Here is a 20,594-nt window from a genome sequence, read left to right on the forward strand (position 1 = left end):
CAGACACAGACACACTACACACACACACACACACACACACACTTTGCAAAACATACTGTCCCCATTTAGTGCTGCTCATGAACAAGTGTTTAGGGACAATGAGGACATTGATTTTAGAAGAGAGCCCACTACTTCTATTTTCCTAAACCAACATAATTTTTTCTTTGTTTTTTTGAGACAGGGGTTCTCTGTGCAGCCCTGGCTGTCCTGGAGCTCACGCTATATACCAGGCTGGCCTCGAACTCAGAAATCCTCCTGCCTCTGCCTCCCAAGTGCTGGGATTAAAGGCATGTGCCACCACTGCCCAGCTACCAACATAATTTTAATTATTGTTTAATAATTATCAATATATTAAAGCTGAGTGTGTCTCATACACCCCCAGAGACACTTCATTTTGTAGTAAATGAAAGTGACTGCAGATATCCATAACTAGTCAAACTTCAGAAAAACCCATGACATATAGTTCTCAGTTCATGTTGATATCCACCACACGCAATACCAGTCTCTACACCTAAAGCTTAAGGAACACTGAGAATGAGGGCGTGGGAATCAGGTAAGAGCCAGAAGACAAGGAAGCATGCTGAGAGTTCCTGTTTTCCGGCTCTGACAAGGAAGCTTTCCTCATGATATCTCAATAATATGGTGTCCCTAAATAAGACCTGCATAATGACAAGACCAATTGACATATCAGTGTTGCTAGGGGAAGTTTCACAGGCTACTCTGAATGAGAAATATCAGCATTAACTCTTATGAAAATATAACAGGCAAGACTGAAAGACATAAACTATGAAATTTTTGAATATGTGCTATATTTTATTAAGCCTACTTTAAATATGAGAAACTCGGCATTAATATGTACTCAGTTAGCAATCTAATGTTGTAACTTAGTTTCTATGAAAAAAAATTACAGGATGTTTACTGTGAACAAACCTGGATGAGTTCCATAAAAACTAAAAAAAAAAAAAAAAAAAAACAAAAACAAAAAAAACAACAACAAAAAAGTTAATCCCCAGGGTGAAATTACATTTTACAGAACAAGCAAATATGACAGAAATTTAATTAAAATAAGATAATATAGTCCTGAATATCATAGAGATAGATGATTTTTAAAAAGTAATAGAAAAGCTTACCCGTTTCCTTTGTGTTAGGTAGCATTTGTGTTTTATTGAATATAGATAATGTTTTTAGGGTGTCTGTAAATAGAAGTTAGGGCACTGTGAGGTTTATAGGAGAGGAGAAGCCAGGGTAAGTTGAGTTTTCCTTTCTGTAAAGTCTTAGTAACTTCACACTGATCTGTGCAGCAGGGTTCTGAAGAAATTTTAATCAGCTTTGAAAGGTTTCCAAGAAGTGTGTTTGATTAAAATGTTACTGAGGCTAAGTGAGTGAATGGTATGGTAAGCATGGGGAATGTCCACTACAGGACAGAGGTCGCATTTTCTCTGGGAAAGGGAGTTGACTTTAGTTAATGCAAGACCTATGAACCATGTCAGTCAGGCTGCCTTGGACCATGCTACATGCAAAGATGTATTCCTCTCCGCATTTCTGCTTAAGTTTTCTTTTCTTTTCTTCTTTTATTTTTTCCTTGCTTTTCTTTTCTTAAAGGACCTGACTTTTCTGACTGCTACAAAATTTGTAAAATAAACTTTTATTATGTGTTTTATTTGTGTTATGTCATAAACACTATGTGTTATAAAGAGGAAGTGATACTATGAATGAACAAACTGGAATTTTATGTTCGTTCAATTTGTCATGGAGTAAAGATTAATTATATAAAAGTCTAGTGTAAAAAATACAGAATTATTATTGGTCATTTATCTTGGATATATCATGGATACATCTATACATCTCCAGAATCCATTATAATTTAAAGGAAAAATGGAAAGTTCAAGTTTCATGTATTTGAAACTAAAATAATATTTTGTAGGTTCTAGAAATGAGACTATAACAAATATATGAGAAAGAGTAGTGTTCTATTGAGGCATGCACATCTGCTCTTGTGTTTTGGCATTCAGCTCAAAGCAAAGAAAACTACAAAGCATGTATGCAGAGGGACATCAAAGGTTATTCGTTAGGGAAGTTCATCAGGTGTGTAATATGAACTTGCCAATATTTGTAATTTTATATTTAACTCTTGTCTTAGCAAGGGTTACTATTGCTGTGATGAAACTCATGACAAAAGCAACATGAGAAGGAAAGGGTTTATATTGCTTATATTTCCTTATCACAGTTTGTCACTGAAGGTAATCAGAGCAGGAACTCAAATAGGATAAGAACCTGGAGGCAGAAGCTGATAGAGAGGACATGCAGGAGTGCTGTTTAATGGCTTGTGCACCCTGAGTAGTACTCAGGACAACAAGCTCAGAAGCAGCGCTGCTCACAATGTGAGGGTATCTCCCACATCAAAGAGTAATTAAGAAAATGCTCCACATTTTTTATGTTAGCCATGGGTGATATGTAGGGTGGTACAGATATTTTACCAATACATAAGCTGTGGTTTTGTCCTATTGGCAATAGTGCCCTTTGCCTTACAGAAGGTTTTCAATTTCGTGAGGTTTCATTTGATAAGTACTGATCTCATTGTCATAGCTATGTGTGTTCTTCTCAGGAAGTTTTCTCCTGTACCAAGAAGTTTAGGGTTATTCCCTTCAGAAGTTAGACATGGACAACCCAAATAAGCCAATTAAAAGTTGTACACAAACAGAATTCTCAACAAAAGAATCTTTAATGGCTAAGAAACACTTAAAGAAATGTACAACATCTTTTGTCATCAGGGAAATGCAATTCAAAACAACTCTGAGATTCTACCTTACATCCTCAAGAATGGCTAGAATAAAAATATTAAGGGACAGTCCATGCTGGTAAGGATGTGGAGCAAGGGGAATGTTCTTTCATTGCTGGTGGAAATGCAAACTTGGACAATTACTCTGAAAATCAATTTGGTGGTGTCTCAGAAAATTAAGAAAAGCTTTACCTGAAAACCAGATATTCCACTCCTGGGCATATACACAAAAGATGCTCCAACATCCCACAAAAATACTTGCCCAAGTATGTTCATAGCAGCTTTATTGGTAATAGCCAGAATCTGGAAACTACCTAGATGCGTCTCAACTGAAGAATGGATAGAGAAAATGTGATATGTCTACACAAACGAGGAATACTATTCAGTTATTAAAAACAGGGACATTATGCATTTTTGCAGGCAAATGGGTGGAACTAGAGAATATCTTAAGTGAGGTAACCCAAACCCAAAAGAGCATACATGGTATTCACTCACTTACAATATTAGATTTAAAGTACAGGATAACAAGGCTATAATCCACACACCCAAAGAAAACAAACCTTTAAAAGGGCCCAAAGGAAGGACGCTTGAGTCTTTCTCAGTACAGGAAATAAAAAAGATTATCAGAGGTGGTTGTGGGGAGGGGACTGGATGGAAGAGCGGATGTGGATGAGAATGTGATGCGAGGTCGGGTGCAGGGAGAACAAGGATGGGAGAAAACATTGCAAGTGAGCAGGGAGGACATATCTAGGATGTGCAGGAGACATAGCATGGAAATGTGGCAAGGCTTCATAATTTACACTTATCTGTCAATTACAGTTTTTCTTTTTTAATATTATGAGCTTTTTGTTTGAATATGTTTAATGCCAATTTTCTTTGTTATACCTTATTTTCTATATTTAATCATGTATTAAGGTTGCAGAGGCATGCATATCATGACATGTATATTTATTAAAAAAAAAACCCAACACTTTTGAGCCTGGGTTTTCTCCATCTAACATCTCAGGCTATGTGGGATGGAGCCAAGTCATTATGCCTGGGCAGCAACCCCCTTACTGACACAGTCATTTTGAAGACACGTTTTTTTATAGCATCTGTTACTTCCTAATACTTCAATCTTCCTAATGTTTGACTTTATTGAATCTTGAAATACATTTATTGTATTCATTCTATGCATTTTTATTTGTATTGAGATCTTATATTTTTAAGGTAAAATGAAAAAAACAAACAAATGAATTATATGGCATATGATGACAAGTCATAATAAATACTTTAAATAATATATGTCTCTCAACTTCTTTCATTTTTAAAAAGAGAACATATTGGATATATGTTTGAGTAACTTGGTTCTCCCCCGAAATTCTGGGCAGATTTAAGTTCATTGTAATCTGACTTTCAGTATTACAGAAAGCTGCTGTCAGGGTAACATTTATCCCATTGTATTTTTTTTTATCCAGATCTGAATAATATATTACTCTGTATACTTGGGTTACCCAGGCTTTCCTTCAGTGAATAAAGAATATTATAAAACAAAAGAAAGCAATGCTTATTTGAAAATACACTTTGTTTTGTTTTGTTTTTGTTGATATCTAAAAATCTACTTTTGCTGGGCTGGGTTTTGAATCTTCAGTAATTAAAATATAGGACACTGAGAAATAGAAACTTCTAAATCACTTTTTTCTGTTATGCACACATAATGCATTCCCACCATGTGCATTCAATTTCTAATCTCATAACAAGTTTTTTTTGGGGGATTATCTAAGAATAATACTTTTGTTTTATATTCTGCTCATAGAACACCACTAGGGATAAAGTTGATTGAATTAAAAAACAAAGCAAAACAAAACAAATCTAATTTTCTTTGGTATCTAGAGCCCATACATTGTAAACCCCAATCCAGCCTAGCTGGATTACAGTGACGTGTTGAGACTGTTTCTCTCTTTGTCTTTACATGATAAAAGTAAGAAGAATATTGGTGATCTCTACTTTCTTGTGTGGTAAAGGCATTGAGTCAATTGCCATTGGACCAACTCAATTTATAACAAAAACTGAACTCACTGAGAAGTCCTGTTGTCAAACACTAGAACATAGGGTGGTTAAAGTTTTGAGATATGAATTCCAAGATGGTATGAACATCCAAATGGTATTGAGTATAGTAAGATACATATCTGTACACAAATGATAAATGTAACATGCCAATAACAAGTACAATATATTCTTTCATAAATGCATGTCGTCTGTGGTTACTTTTTTTCCATATGACCTTTAAATATGTTCTTGGGGATTGTCCTTTGTCCATTCTTAGCTAAGTACTATAAATTGTCTTTCATGCTATTTATTTTTGACTGAATTAATTATATTTTTACTTTGTGATCATTTCTACTTTAGATTCTCTACAAAGCATAGTTATTTGGAGCTCAAGATATTCCCTCAGCACCGATCCTCTGAATTCTCATTGTTTCTTACCCTAGACAAATTTTCTTACAAATATTTTATATGTTCAAATTACCAGTAAATTATTATCAACGTTTAACTCTGAGATCTTCTCTTTAGAAGAAATTTCTGTTTCCTTTGATGTGTTCTGAGTCAGACTAAACTTGTAATATTATGAGTCCCTTTAGAGTTTTATCTGAAATTAAGCAGCTGAAATAATATACACTACATGCTGTGAAGTGTCTTCCATAATTATTCTTATTTGGTTGGTTTAACTCTTTCATTTTGTCTGTGTAGATGGGCATGCATGCACATGTGCATGTGCGGGTTTGTGTGCATTCATGTACAGTTCTATTATACATATAACTACGTTGGCAATCAAAGGACAATCTCAGATATCGGTATAGGTCTTAGCCTTCGAACTTATTTGAGACAGTTTCTTCTTGATTGTTTTGCTAATGCATATGCCATGACATCTGGTTCATGATTTTTCAAGGATTCTCCCATCTCCATTTTCCATATAGTCACAGTTGGACAGAATAGCCATGGTATCCAACTTAGTTTCCCATGACTTCTGAGGATTGAAACTTCGGTGATCATTCTGGAAGGTAACACTAGGCCATAGCTCTGGCCCCTCTAGAAGTACAACTCATTGGGATACCTGTCTAGATAATCTGTTGGATTTAGATCTGTGCCTCTAACCCTTAAAATTTTTGATATAATATTTTCCCTTATTTTGTGGGTGATGGTGAAATAAAGAACATTTTAAACATTTAACATTTCTTTACTTAGTAATGAACTAAGAGAGTAGCTACTACTGAGTCATCTTCAGTTTTTTCACCTGTGCTCAGGTGCTCAAAGAACATAACATTATGGATCTGTTTTTAGCACTTGGTGGAAGTCACAGGTCTTCAATCCATCAAGATATATTCAATGAGATTATGGGAAGGAGAATAAAGAGTCAATAATGTATGCTTGTTTATGATGAATGTTAAGGTGTTGTGTTTCTGAATGTAAACTAATAATCATGAGTAAGAAATGAATGCTTGTTTGAAAATATGTAAGAACCAAACTCATTCTATACAAAAAATGTGTAAGTATATTTTAATAATTCATCACAAAGTGTATGAACATTATATTGATGTGGGATTAATTATGATACGAAATGGCATTTATGACCTATGCAAATTGATGTCCAATTAACTTGTAGCTATCTTATTAAATACTAATTGGCATTCCTCACAATTTCATATATCAATATGATTTTAACTGTGTCTTTATTGCTAATGTAATTTTAGTGAATTAGATTGCTCTGTGATTTATCTTGTGCATAATTATTAAGCCTTATTCTCTGTTCTTCAAGAATAAATAAATAAAAGTGAAAGCTTTATAAACTCACATCCCCAAAGAATCACTAAATTTGTGGATGTGTACAAATCTTTGAGTTCAAAGAAGATCCTGATTTCAGAGGCTTTCTTATGTCCAGATGTTGAATTAAGTTCTATGAAACATAGAAACCCTATGAAATGTGAGGCCTATACCATTTGGTATTTAACACATTTTCCTTGCTATTATGACTTTTTATCTATTAAGTTATAGGAAGTTATTCTCTGATACTAGTCATATAGGAAAAGAGCCTCTTAAGCACTTTTATTCACTGGTAAAAATTATTTTAATTTTTCATTGACAACTTCCAACTATCGAACACAAAAAGCACTTACCAAATTTGGAAAGGTGTAAGATAGTGAGCTTTACACTCACAGCATTTAGGGATCATGTATTTTTTGGAACCTATATCTATATTTCTATTTTTCTTTTGGGTAACAAGTATAGCATTTTAGCTAATTTCATTTTTAAAATGTGGTTGAGAGTAGTTGGTTCTCCTCTACTGTGTATAACATGTCCTGCCATGGAGAGTTGACTAAGTTTATAGTACCAGGCATAGGAGGTCTGTAAGTCAAATTACACACTTGTTGATTACCGTAAGCCCAAAGGGTCATTATCATAATGTTGGAGTTGTCTGTCCAATTTGTCATTGTTGTAGTTCACAGATAATGTATTGTACTTCATAGAAATAGAAACTATGTTGTGTAATCATTGGGGTAGTTCATAGAAAACTCTTATCAGTTTGTTAGAGCAACCAATCACCTCTGACCTTAGTAGCTTGCACAGCCACTGCTGATATTATGAGGACCATGGAGGAGGCTTCCATGTCAATTTCACTTCGATTCTTCCAAGGGCTGTACTCAACATATATGGTAGCTTTCAGCAATAGGGTTTTACTTTCAAATAGGGGCCAGAGCAATAGCCCATATTGTTTTAGGAATCTTCCCTATTCCCCTAAGCAGCAACTTTGAAAATGCTGTTGTTATTGCTGTTGTTTCATTGTCACCATTGTCTTGTTTTTGCTGTTATTGATAATATTAATATTATAAGTAGTTTTGGGTTCTGTTTTGGAGGACCATTGCACAATGTAGCATAATTCTTTCTCTCTCTCTCTCTCTCTCTCTCTCTCTCTCTCTGTGTGTGTGTGGGTGTGTGGGTATGGTGTATTTATATACAGAATGATAGATGTAGCTATTATATGCATATATTGAAGTATCTTTAGGTAAATTCACACATTTTTACTGTGGTTTCACACATCTTCACTGTTAGCTTTTTTTCCTCTCTCTCATTCTATTTCAGTTTTCCTCCCACCTCTCCAGTTAGAGCCCCCTATTTCCCCTACTTCGGCCATTTTTCTAGAATAATACAATTTGTCGTTTTATTCTGACACAGTTAAATCGTCATCTATCACTGATCAGACAGACATGCACTGTGATGTAGATGAATTGTTCATATGTGAACACTTCAAAAGTAAATGCATGAGATCTATGGGATCTGGGTGGGTGGAATATTGAATATAATTATAGTCATTATACATAAAAATAATAATATAGGCTTCATAAAATTTTAGATGAGTACTGTATTTTATTTCAATCTTTCCCGTGATTCTAAATTTTTAACATTTTTCATTTGATTTGTACATACTATCATTCTATTATAGGGTTTATGAATAGGTTGAGTTTCAGGGTTAAGTCTCATTAGCATGCACCTGGTAAATGAAATAGCTATTCAAATTTATATATAAGACAACTGCCTTATTATGTTTACTTTAGTAGAATAAAAGTTAATTACTTAATTGATTAATAATTAATTATATATCTCTACATAGATAGCTGTATAGATATAGATAGATGATAGATAAGTAGAAATATACATACCCATATACATATACATCATATGTACATATACATACACATACACATATATGTACACATAAACATCATATATGTATACATACATTTTACACACACATATGCATATATATATATATATATATATATATATATATGTGTGTGTGTGTGTGTGTGTGTGTGTGTTTCAAAATTTGGTATACTGTTGATTTCATGCGTAAATTATTTAAAGCAAGCATGTGAGAGTATCAGTCCCTGGCTTGCTGCTGGCAGACTGCAATATATTAACCATATAGATAAATGCAGTCATTGTATTTCTCTCTTCTACATTTCCTCTCATGTTCTGTGTTCATGAGTATGGCTTGGTCCTCATCCCATTAATAAGCAATATTAAGATGCTGAATTGAAAGGTCAGACTTTTTACTATGTATTATTATTAATTCTTCCCAGGATCATTTTCCTGATATTTGCAGGCCTCACATTGCCTCTGCAAGTTACCTTGGTAAGTGGAAGTCAGACTCACTTAGCTTTACTTTTGCTCCCTAATTACTGATTATCATTATCTTCTTGATATTGTTATTTATTTCCTTTATGTTCTTTCAACATTTAATAATTCCATAAAATCACCAATAAAGCTATCAGGTGTTATATACAAATATAAGTGTTCCAGGAATACAATTACCCTAGTGAAATAGAAGGATATCTAGAATATTTACCCATGTACTTTTAATTGGTAATGTTTTCTCTTGCTTGCCATTGCTAATAACACTATTATTAGTGGAATTCACAGATAAATACATGCCTTTTGTGCATATATATACATATACATATACTTATACTTCTCACAGAACATCCTCTATTGTGATTTAATGTTGAGGGTCAGGAAAACGGATGTTAAATGGTGAGAGAGAATTCCATCTGTAACCTCACAATGGTTCTATTGAGCTTTTGGGTCTGACTGATAAGGATAGAGAATTGTGATTGCTGGAAGAAATTTATGGAAATTAGGCAGACAATTCTGGTGTGACTCTGTGATATCAAAATGACAATTTGGACAGATGGTGACTCTTTCCAGTCAACTAAGCAGCGAAAATAAAGCTGCTGCTAGTTGTCACTGTACCAGATTGGAGTAAGAAGCTTGTGGCATTCCCAGTGCACATGGCAGTTAACTAGTAGACACAAGCTAGAGTCTGGCGCTGCTAGATATTTATTTCCTACTGTTTAATAGAATAACATCAACTTTTTTTTCAGAGTTATTAATTAAAACAGAACTCCATGAAACACTGTGAAAAGAGAAAAAAGCTGTTTGTTTTAATGATGCATCCATGCATTGATGTCAGGCAACTTCCATGGTCATACTTCATACAACCTCTCTACAAATATATAGAGATTTCACTGTAGTTTAAGTGTGAATACACTTTCTCTAAGGGTCTAATCATTGAACAAGCTACAACCAAAACATACCTGTTGTTCCATGAGCTTATATTTTATAAACTATCTGCCATTCTGTTAAGTTAGTTGATTAATACATAAGTCATTTCTTCTACATGAACACGCATAGTCACTCAATGGTATTTTCCTGTGTATGTTACAAATATCTCATTATTTTTATATTTGCTTCATCCTATAGCTATTTATCTGTTCTTGAAAGATTCTGCCTAATGATTTAATTCAATTAGGATTAATTAGCAATTAATATATGAGACTATATCTGATAGTGCAGTCTATATCTGATAGTGGATACAAGATAAATATTCATTGTCTGTTTTGTTCTTTATCTGTGCTTTTAAAATATTTTATTTCTTTATTAAAATTTACTTTATTTTTATTCTTATGTGTATGCTGGTCTGTGTCTCTCTGTGTTTGCATATTCACATATATGTGAACTCCTACAGAGGCCAAAAGAGGGCACTGGATTCCCTGATCTGTAGTTAAAAGCAGTTTTGAGCTAAACAATGTAATTTGTAGTCTCTGAGAGTCATTTTAGACATCTAATGTCCAGAAGTATAAACTGACAAAGCAAAGTTTCATAAAGTCTCTAGTTTATGAAATTTTTTAAGAGCAGTAAAAGGAAATGAATATGGTTGATTGAATATTAATATGGAAAGCATTCTGCCTCTTTCTCTACCTTGACATGGTCAGAGACTTTGTGTATATCTCCCAAGTTTGTCAGTGACAATAGATATCAGGTTGTGGAGAAACAGATGGAAAGTAAATTCATGAGAAGAAGACAATGGCTTAGAAGTGGCTCTTTCTGTAAAGTACTTAAGGTGCAAGCCTGAGGACCTGGTTCAATTCCCACCTCCACATAAAACCTCTGGGTGTGGTCATGAGTAGTCCCACTCTCAGAACTGGTCACCCAGCGAAGACTAACGGATGTGCATTGTTCCATGTAAGACTCCATCTCAAAGTTAAGGTGGGAAGCTCCTGAGGAATATCACCTGAAATTGATCTCTGACATACTCACACACACACACATGCACACATGCACACACATGCACACACACACACACACACACACACACACACACACACACAGAGAGAGAGAGAGAGAGAGAGAGAGAGAGAGAGAGAGAGGTGTAATGCAGTCTTTCAGACAGTGAAGCATTCACACTGCTTTATGTTTTCTGTTCATTCCCTTACAGGTCAAGGAATTATGGAACCTTGACACGACAATTGGTTTTAAACATATAGCCTGCATAGCTTGCAAACATCATTGTATATTGGCAACTATGTCTGTTTTGATCCTGATAATTCCTATTAAATTTTGTTTTTCATAAAAGTATGATTTTATGCTTGCTCTCAATAAGAGCTACACAGTTTAAGTTGTGCTGTGGACCCTCCTACTGGTCTAGTTTAATCCCTGAAAGCCATATCAGTTAACCTGGGCCTGATAAGTAAGCATTGGAACTTAGAACAAAGACTTATGAATGGTACACCTCTGAAATCTCACCTTTTCCGGTCTTAAGAAATACCTTGAAGATTGTGGCAAGGGGACATTTTCATTAAGTAGACAATTTACTAGTTTTTGTTTCACTAAAACACACTTTAAAACACTATATGTGTAAAGAATTAGTAAGTATTTCCTTGGAGGGTGTTTATGTCTTTCCCAGTGTATGCTGCAAAAGATATTAAATTTTAAACAGACTTTTCTCTTTTAATTCTTTTAATTTAATTTTAATTCTTTTAATCTTTGATTTGTTTCTATAGCACTTAAATTTGCAAATCCCATCAAATTTTTATGAAATAAAATTTTTTCTTAAGTTATAGTTAGTTCAAATATGTCAATAATTTTAATTTAGCTAAAATGTGAAAAATCTTTCTTATTGTAAAGATATCTTAAGTTACTCTTGATTAAATTATACTTAATAACTACCATTAACTCTTGTTTAAATTTTATTTATTCTTCTCTCATATCTTGCATCCTGACAACAGTTTCCATGTCCTCTATTCTTCCTATGCCCTCCTCCCCACCTCCCTGCTTCCCAGATCTACTTCCCCCATGTTTCCTTTCAGAAAAGAACAAGCCTTCCAGAAGTATCAATAGAACAAAGCATGATAGGTTACAATAAGATTAGGGAAAAATATAAAAATTTCCCAATAGGACATAGTCACACATTTAATTTTTCTCCCACAATGGAAACATTTCAATCACCGACTATTCCTTGATTTCACTCATTGCAGGACACTTAATGTTCATGTTTTAGGAGTTTAAAGAAACCATATTGTTGTCTATAGTAATACAGAGCAATTCCTATGTTTTCTTTCACTATAGTAACCTATGTTAAATTTATGTGTATCTTGCGAAAGGCATTAATATTTTTTTTAATTATTGAAGTTCTATTTGCTGCTATAATCTTTTGCTTAACTTTTAATACTTCAGTGAATGGATCTGCTCCAACGCCATAACTTTTTTTTAAAAAGTGATTTCCTTAACCTACTGAGAGATCCAATAACTATTGTCATTCATCTTTGTTACTGTTGCACAATCCTAAATTCCAGTCTTATAGTGTACTTATAGAGCTGTGGTGCAGACAAGGTAGGATACATTCATAGGATAATGAATTGGTCATCACCAAAACTTAACTGGTGCTGTCTTGCCCTCATCTTCCCACATTTTCCCAAAGGGTGTTGGTGATCTAATTTAGGGGTTATGAAGCTGTTTAGACAATTTATAAATATGTAGATTTTTATCATCACTAATTTGCTTGCAGAATTAAAAAAATTTGTCGATAATGTAAAAATTTAACCCCAGGACTTGTCATGTGTGAGCAATTTTTAAATAAAACATTACTGAAGGAAAAAGGTTTGATTAATATTATTCCAATTAAATAAAAAGTTTGATTTCATTAAAAGACTCATAAATAAAATAAAATGGAGAATAGAGAAAGGGGTTTATAATACTTACCTAAGAGCATGGATTTATATCATAGCCTGGGAGATTATCTTCAACTTAAGAGAAAACAAATTCTCTCTCCCTCTCCCTCTTCCTCTACTTCTTCCTATCTCTCCCCCTCTCTCTCCTGTTTCATTATTTATTCTTCTAATTTGACATTTGTGTACATTATAAATTCACTCACTCAAGACTGAGAGAACTGTTATGATAGGTTATTGTGCAGATTGAAAGGAATACATACTACCTCTCTACCCCATTGACTGTCAACTCTAGGATCTTATATCCTACCGCTGAAATATATTCACATTGGATTGGTTTTGACAAAAAATTTCTCTTATCCCAATAGAGTTCTCAAAGGTGATATGCTCTTACATCTATCCCCATAGTATTGTGATTAAAAACATTATTCATTAAGGCTGGAAGATAATTGCAAATTACAAGAGAGCAGCAACTAAAGTTGCAGGTACTTTACAAAGTGAAGCAAATCAACAACAACAAAGTATGATCATCAGTATGCACCTATAAAGCATCACAAAACCATCTGTCATTATGAAAATGCCAGTTAAAATCACAGGGAAAAGAATGCTATACCACAACCTCAGAATTACAGGGGAAGTTTAGAAAACAATAAATCAAAACAAAGGATAATCAAACCCACAATGCCTATTGTTAGCTAGTAAATGCAATTACAGATAATGCAAATAATAATCACTAATTATTACTTACTACTTTGCAGAATCTTTAAAATAACACATATGGGGATGGTGAGCTAGCTCATTGAGGAAAAGCATTTCCTCACAAGTCTGATGACCCCTGTTTATTATTCAACCCTTATCGTGGAAAGAGGAAAACAAGTGGTAAACACTGCCTTCTCCATATAAATGCTATGGCATATGTTTGCTTGAACATATGCATGCACGTGCGCGCGCGCGCACACACACACACACACACACACACACACACACACACACACACACAGATACCCTCTCACAATAGGTACATCACATACAAAGTACATTAAATAACAGATAATGAAATACTACATAAAATGCAATTATTTACACACAGAATCAGGTAGCATGACAATGTATTTCAATGGAGAGTTTTATTCTGATATATATATAAAAGACAGAAACAAGAATGTCTACAGAAATATCATTCGTAATTACAATAAATTGAATTAAAAACCTTCCAGTATCCTTCATAATTTATCTACAACTTTGTATGCAATTTCCAGTCATACAAATAGAATTGCACGCATGTTATTTTAAGTGAAAGGAGACATTGAACAAGAACATTGTATAGTTCAGTGTATTGCTTAAGGACAGAGAAACTCGCTGTCAGTTATGGAAGTCATAATAAAGTGAATTAAAAATGTTAGGAATATGAATCATCCATTGATATGATGGTAATTTTTTATACTCTAATTTTAATACATTTTAAAACGTTAATGAAGTTATATACTTGATATATAACTTGACCTAAATTTTGTTACATTTTCTTTTGCTTAAAGATATCTTAATTTTTATTTTATTTGCATGGGTGTTTTCCCTGAATATACATGTCTTGCATCATGTGTGATAAGTACATGGGAAATTCCTAAAAGTGGGTAGAGTTGTAGTTATGTGGTTATCAGATGGTGTGTGTGGACTGGAAACTGAACCCAGGTCCCTGCAAGAGAAATCAGAGTTTGTAACTTCTGAGCAATCTCTCCAGACCTATCCTTATGTTAATTTTAATAGAAAGGAAAATCCTGATATAGCTGTCTCCCGAGAGGCTCTACTAGTGCCTGACAAGTACAGAAATGTATGCTCACAGCCATCCATTGGACTGAGCACAGGGTCCGCAATGAAGGAGCTAGAAAAAAGACCCAAGAAGTTGAAGGGGTTTGCAACCCCATAGGAGGAACAACCCAATAGGAGGAACAACCAGTATGAAACAACCAGTATGCCCAGAGCTCCCTGGGACTAAACCACCAATCAAGGAGTACACAAGGAGGGACTCAAGGCTTCAGCCACACATGTAGCAGAGGATGACCTTGTCAACATCAATGAGAGGAGAGGCCCTATGTCTTTTGAAGGCTCGATGCCCCAGTGTAGGGGAATGCCAGGACAGGGAAGTGGGTGGGTTAGTGAACAGCGGGAAGGAGGGCAGGATAGTGGGGTTTTCAGAGGGAAAATGAGGAAAGGGGATAAAATTTGAAATGTAAATAAATAAAATAATAAAAAATAAAAATTTAAAAAGGATACTTCATTGTGACTATTGAGAAGGGTGTTGTTTCATTAATTTTTCTCTCAGCCTGTTTATCCTTTGTGTAGAGAAAGACCATTGACTTGTGTGAGGTAATTTTATATCCAGCTACTCACAAATAATATAAAATACCTTGGCATGACTCTAACTAAGGAAGTGAAAGATCTGTATGATAAGAACTTCAAGTCTCTGAAGAAAGAAATTAAAGACAATCTCAGAAGATGGAAAGATCTCCCATGCTCATGGTTGGACAGGATCAATAAAGTAAAAATGGCTATCTTGCCAAAAGCAATCTACAGATTCAATGCAATCCCCATCAAAATTCCAACTCAATTCTTCAACAAATTAGAAAGGGCAATCTGCAAATTCATCTGGAATAACAAAAAACTTAGGATAGCAAAAACTCTCCTCAAGGATAAAAGAACTTCTGGTAGAATCACCATGCCTGACCTAAAGCTGTACTATAGAACAATTGTGATAAAAACTGCATGGTATTGGTATAGTGACAGACAAGTAGACCAATGGAATAGAATTGAAGGCCCAGAAATGAATCCACACACCCATGGCCACTTGATCTTTGACAAGGGAGCCAAAACCATCCAGTGGAAAAAAGACAGCATTTTCAACAAATGGTGATGGCACAACTGGCAGTTATCATGTAGAAGAATGTGAATTGATCCATTCCTCTCTCCTTGTACTAAGGTCAAATCTAGGTGGATCAAAGAACTCCACATAAAACCAGAGACACTGAAACTTATAGAGGAGAAAGTAGGGAAAAGCCTCGAAGATATGGGTACAGGGGAAAATTTCCTGAATAGAACAGCAATGGCTTGTGCTGTAAGATCAAGAATTGACAAATGGGACCTGATAAAATTGCAAAGCTTCTGCAAGGCAAAAGTCACCTTCAACAAGACAAAAAGGGCCACCAAGAGATTGGGAAAGGATCTTTACCTATTCTAAATCAGATAGGGGACTAATATCCAATATATATAAAGAACTCAAGAGGATGGACTCCAGAAAATCAAATAACCCCATTAAAAAATGGGGCTCAGAGCTAAACAAAGAATTCTCACCTGAGGAATACCGAATGGCTGAGAAGCACCTGAAAAACGGTTCAGCATCCTTAATCATCAGGGAAATGCAAATCAAAACAACCCTGAGATTTCACCTCACACCAGCTAGAATGGCTAAGATCAAAAATTTAGGTGACAGCAGATGCTGGCAAAGATGTGGAGAAAGTGGAACACTCCTCTATTGTTGGTGAAATTGCAAGCTTGTATAACCATTCTGGAAATCAGTCTGGTGGTTCCTCAGAAAATTGGACATAGTACTACCGGAGGATCACACAATACCTCTCCTGGGCATATATTCAGAATATGATCCAACCGTTAAGAAGGACACATGCCCAACTATGTTCATAGCAGCTTTATTTGTAATAGCCAGAAGCTGAAAGTACCCAGATGCCCCTCAACAGAGGAATGGATACAGAAAATGTGGTACGTTTACACAATGGAGAGTACTATTCAGCTATTAAAAAGAATAAATTTATGAAATTCCTAGGCAAATGGATGGACCTGGAGGGCATCATCCTGAGTGAGGTAACACAATCACAAAAGATCTCACATGATATTTACTCACTGATAAGTGTATATTAGCCCAGAAACAGAATACCCAAGATACAAGATACAATTTGCCAAACACATGAAATTCAAGAAGAATGAAGACCAAAGTGTGGACACTTTGCTCCTTCTTAGAATTGGGAACAAAACACTCATGGAAGGAGTTACAGAGACAAAGATTCGAGCTGAGAGGTAAGGATGGGCCATCTAGAGACTGCCATACCCAGGGGATCCATCCCATAATCAGCCCCCAAACGCTGACACCATTGCACACACCTGCAAAATGTTGCTGAAAGGACCCTGATATAGTTTTCCCTTGTGAGGCTATGCTGGGGCCTAGCAAACTCAGAAGTGGATTCTCACAGTCAGGTATTGGATGGATCACAGGGCCCCCAATGGAGGAGCTAGAGAAAGTACCCAAGGAGCTAAAGGGTTCTGAAACCCTATAGGTTGGACAACAATATAAACTAACCAGTACCTCCCAGAGTTGTGTCTCTAGCTGCTTATGTATCAGAAGTTGACCTAGTCGTCCGTCTGTGGAAAGAGAGGCCCATTGGTCTTGCAAATTTTATATGCCTCAGTCCAGGGGAACACCAGGGCCAAGAAGTGGGAGTGGGAGGGAGAGGAGGGGGGAAGGGTTTGGGGGACTTTTGGGATAACATTGGAAATGTAAATGAAGAAAATACCTAATTAAAAAAAAAGATACTTCAATATTTTTTTTAAAAGAAGGGTAAATTCATTACATTCAAGTGTATGCCTTTATGTATGAATGAAGCTGAGAAATTAGGAAAAGGGAATTTTATTAGTTCTTTAATTATTTATACTCAATTGTACATCCAACATGACTGAACACTGCCTATTATAAACATAGGAATAATTTCTAAATAATTTTTATGTTCATTTATTATTTCATTTACTTTCTTACTATGCATAGACACATTTCTCTCTTTTATCGATTGATCTATATTTTAATTTATGAATATGTGTGTATGATTGCGTAAGTATATGTCACAAATATGCAGGCCCATGCAAAGGCTAGAAGAGGCTTTCACATTCTAGAATAACGGGAGCTGCCCAACCCGAATAGTAGGATCTAACCACAGGTCCTGTGGGAAAGTGGCAAGTCTTCTGAACTCCTGAGCTATCTCTCTACCTCCTCTTTCATAATGTATATTGTCATGTTAGAATATCTGTTATTTGAAAGTTTGATGAGATTAAAGAAAATAAAATTCATATGGTAACTGTAGACAAATGTCTACATTTGTTAGATTTCATTGTAATCATCTGTTGAGAGCCAGGGGAATCAAAGATGGTGTCACAGACTCTGAGGGAAGAAAAAGAGAACTCAGGGGCAAGCTTGGCAAGATTCAGTGTGGGGATATGGGTAGGGCTTCCAAGGAGTTAAAACTTTGGTCCTAGGCAACTTGTCTTTTTCCTCCAAGGAGACAAGATTTTTCAATCCCAAAGCAGAGACAGAACTAGAACCAAGTGACTCAAATCCCCCTACTCTGATGTTTGCAGTTACAGAAATAAGAAGACACTCTTCATGATGTCAAGCCAACAGGACATTATTCCACTGCATTTTCAGAATGGATTATTTACCACACTTCTGGTTTTAGCAAATTGTCATCATAACACAAACAGGAAGGCATCAATCACAGTAGTTCCCTCTTGCCTAAAGCATGAATTAGCCCCACGGCCATACAAGTATCAGGGCTGTATCCACTTACACAGCCCCATCATCTCCTCTTACAAGGGATTTTTGTTGTCAGGAGGCTTGCTGGTGGTGATTTGGATAATGATTTTCTTTCATGAGGAATTTTTAAGGCACTGAAAGGGAATATTTCATAATAGCCTGAGGACTGTGCTAGTTGCTGTATTCCTCTCTGGATTTAGAAATACTGTGCAGAAGAAATGTATTATGCAATGGGCAGTGAAGGGCTGGGACCAGGTTCTCCTGTAATCACAGTTCTTTCTGAAGTCATATAGCCCTTATAAATGAGACAATAAAGTGACTCATATTGGTTTCTTCAGTCCTCTGGAGTTTAAAATGTATTAATGGCTATCAGGCTCAGAATAAATAAACCAGATGGAAAAATCATTATGTGAGTTCTATTTCCAAATATCAATTTGGTTTGTAAGCACTCCAATAATTTATCCTTAATTTTCATCTTGAAGCTTCTCAGAAAAACTAGCTGAAATTTGGGGCACCATTTATTTTCCTCTCTCTTATAATAATAGGAGAGGAATTCAGTTGCTGAGTATATTAACTTCTACATTAAATGCTGAATCATCTCTTTATAAACACATACTTTACATAATGAATTTCATCCTATATAGGATAGCAAAAAATGAAACTATGCATTGATAAATTCAGTTTGAATGGTTGGAGAAACTGGTCTGTTCATGTCCTTATTGAATATTTTGGTATCATGTGAAACCTAGATACTATGCTCGGAATTAACATGGGGGTTTAGCAGTAGAAACCTTAAGTACAACCAAGTCCATGTTGAAATGCAAGGTTTAAAATGTCCTACTTTCAGTTTGTATACATTAGGACCTTTGTTATATTTTATTTCACCCCTGGGAGAATATCAGCAATTGTAGCTCAGAGTAGAATATGTTTGAAGAGCAGTGGCTTTAACAGTATTGTATCCATTGGCCTAGTTGTTTCTGAAGTTAAACATAGCCTGTTGACAAAAAAAAAAAAAAAAAAAAGTATTTCTTTTCACTAAATCTCCTTTTTTTTGTGGAAAAAAACAAATAGTTCATTCTTCTTTCCTCCCTCCCTCCAAGGTTTCTTCCCTTAATTTCTGTACATTTATGATTTTTGTAGCTATGTTCCACAGTTATGAAAAAGTTAAGTGACTTAAATCAATATATACAATGCTAACTCATAAGGACAGCAGCATATGAAATGTTAATATAGTTAGATCTAAAGTTCTTAAAGAAAGAAGTGTGGCTACTCTGCAGAAGATACCATATCCTGAGGCATCCTAGAAGATCCACTGAACTCAGAGCATTTGAAAAGAACCCTCCTGAAGTTCCACAGCTGTCACATGGAGCCCAGTGGATTCAGGGACTCATCACCCCTCAAACTCCAGTCCACTGAATACCACTCCCCTTCTGTCCTGTCCTTTTTGCTGGGATAGACTGCTAACTTGTCTGGTACCCTGAAGACACCACAGCTTGAAGGCATCCCAGGAGTTCTTTTGTACACAGGGCCACTGAGCAATATACACCACAGTCTGAAGACCTCCCAGCAGCTCTGTGGCATGCAGGGTAACTGATCCAACAGTATGAAGACCTTCCAAGAGGTCTACTGCATGCAGGGCAGCAGATCATCAGCCTCTCTGCCCCTCTGAAGACCCCCCCCCCAATTGGAAGGCCTCACAGGAGGTCTGCCACAGCCAGGGCCCCAGTCCTACCAGGAGAACCAAATCAACCCAGGGACAAAAAAGGAAGACTCCATACAGAGTCACCCAGAACAGGAAACATCAGGAATAAACAGATGGCAAGAGGCAAGCACAAGACTATAAGCAACAGAAGCCTAAATACTTAAGCATCATCAGAAACCAGTTCTCCCACCACAGCAAGCCCTGAATACACCAACGTACCTGAAAATCAAGAATCTGTCTTAAAATCCTATCTCATGAAGATAATAGAGTCCTATAAGAAAGAAATAAATAACCCACTGAAAGAAATACAGGAAAACACAGGTAAACAGGTAGAAGCCCTTAAAGAGGAAACAAGTAAATCCCTTAAAGAAATACAGGAAAACACAATCAAAAAGAAAAATAAATTGCATAAAGTGGTCCAAAACCTAAGTGGAAGTAGAAACAATAAAGAAAACACAAATGGGGGCAAACCTGGTTATGGAA

The 20,594-nt window shown here is 35.5% G+C and overlaps 1 long non-coding RNA gene across 2 annotated transcripts in view; it reads left to right on the plus strand.

Moving 5' to 3' along the window:
• Nucleotides 1-11,230, plus strand: part of Gm34869 — a 73,203-nt gene extending 61,973 nt beyond the window's left edge. The window contains exons 3-5 of one of the 2 annotated variants that reach the window (XR_381814.1): nucleotides 5,737-5,820; nucleotides 8,899-8,950; nucleotides 11,094-11,230. This is a non-coding gene — a long non-coding RNA (predicted gene, 34869). The remainder of the gene's footprint in view (nucleotides 1-5,736; nucleotides 5,821-8,898; nucleotides 8,951-11,093) is intronic. The other variant, XR_381815.1, reaches the window with a different exon arrangement.
• Nucleotides 11,231-20,594: the final 9,364 nt, after the last annotated feature.

The sequence above is a fragment of the Mus musculus genome, chromosome 12 (assembly GCF_000001635.26).
Source record: "Mus musculus strain C57BL/6J chromosome 12, GRCm38.p6 C57BL/6J".
Lineage (NCBI taxonomy): Eukaryota > Metazoa > Chordata > Mammalia > Rodentia > Muridae > Mus > Mus musculus.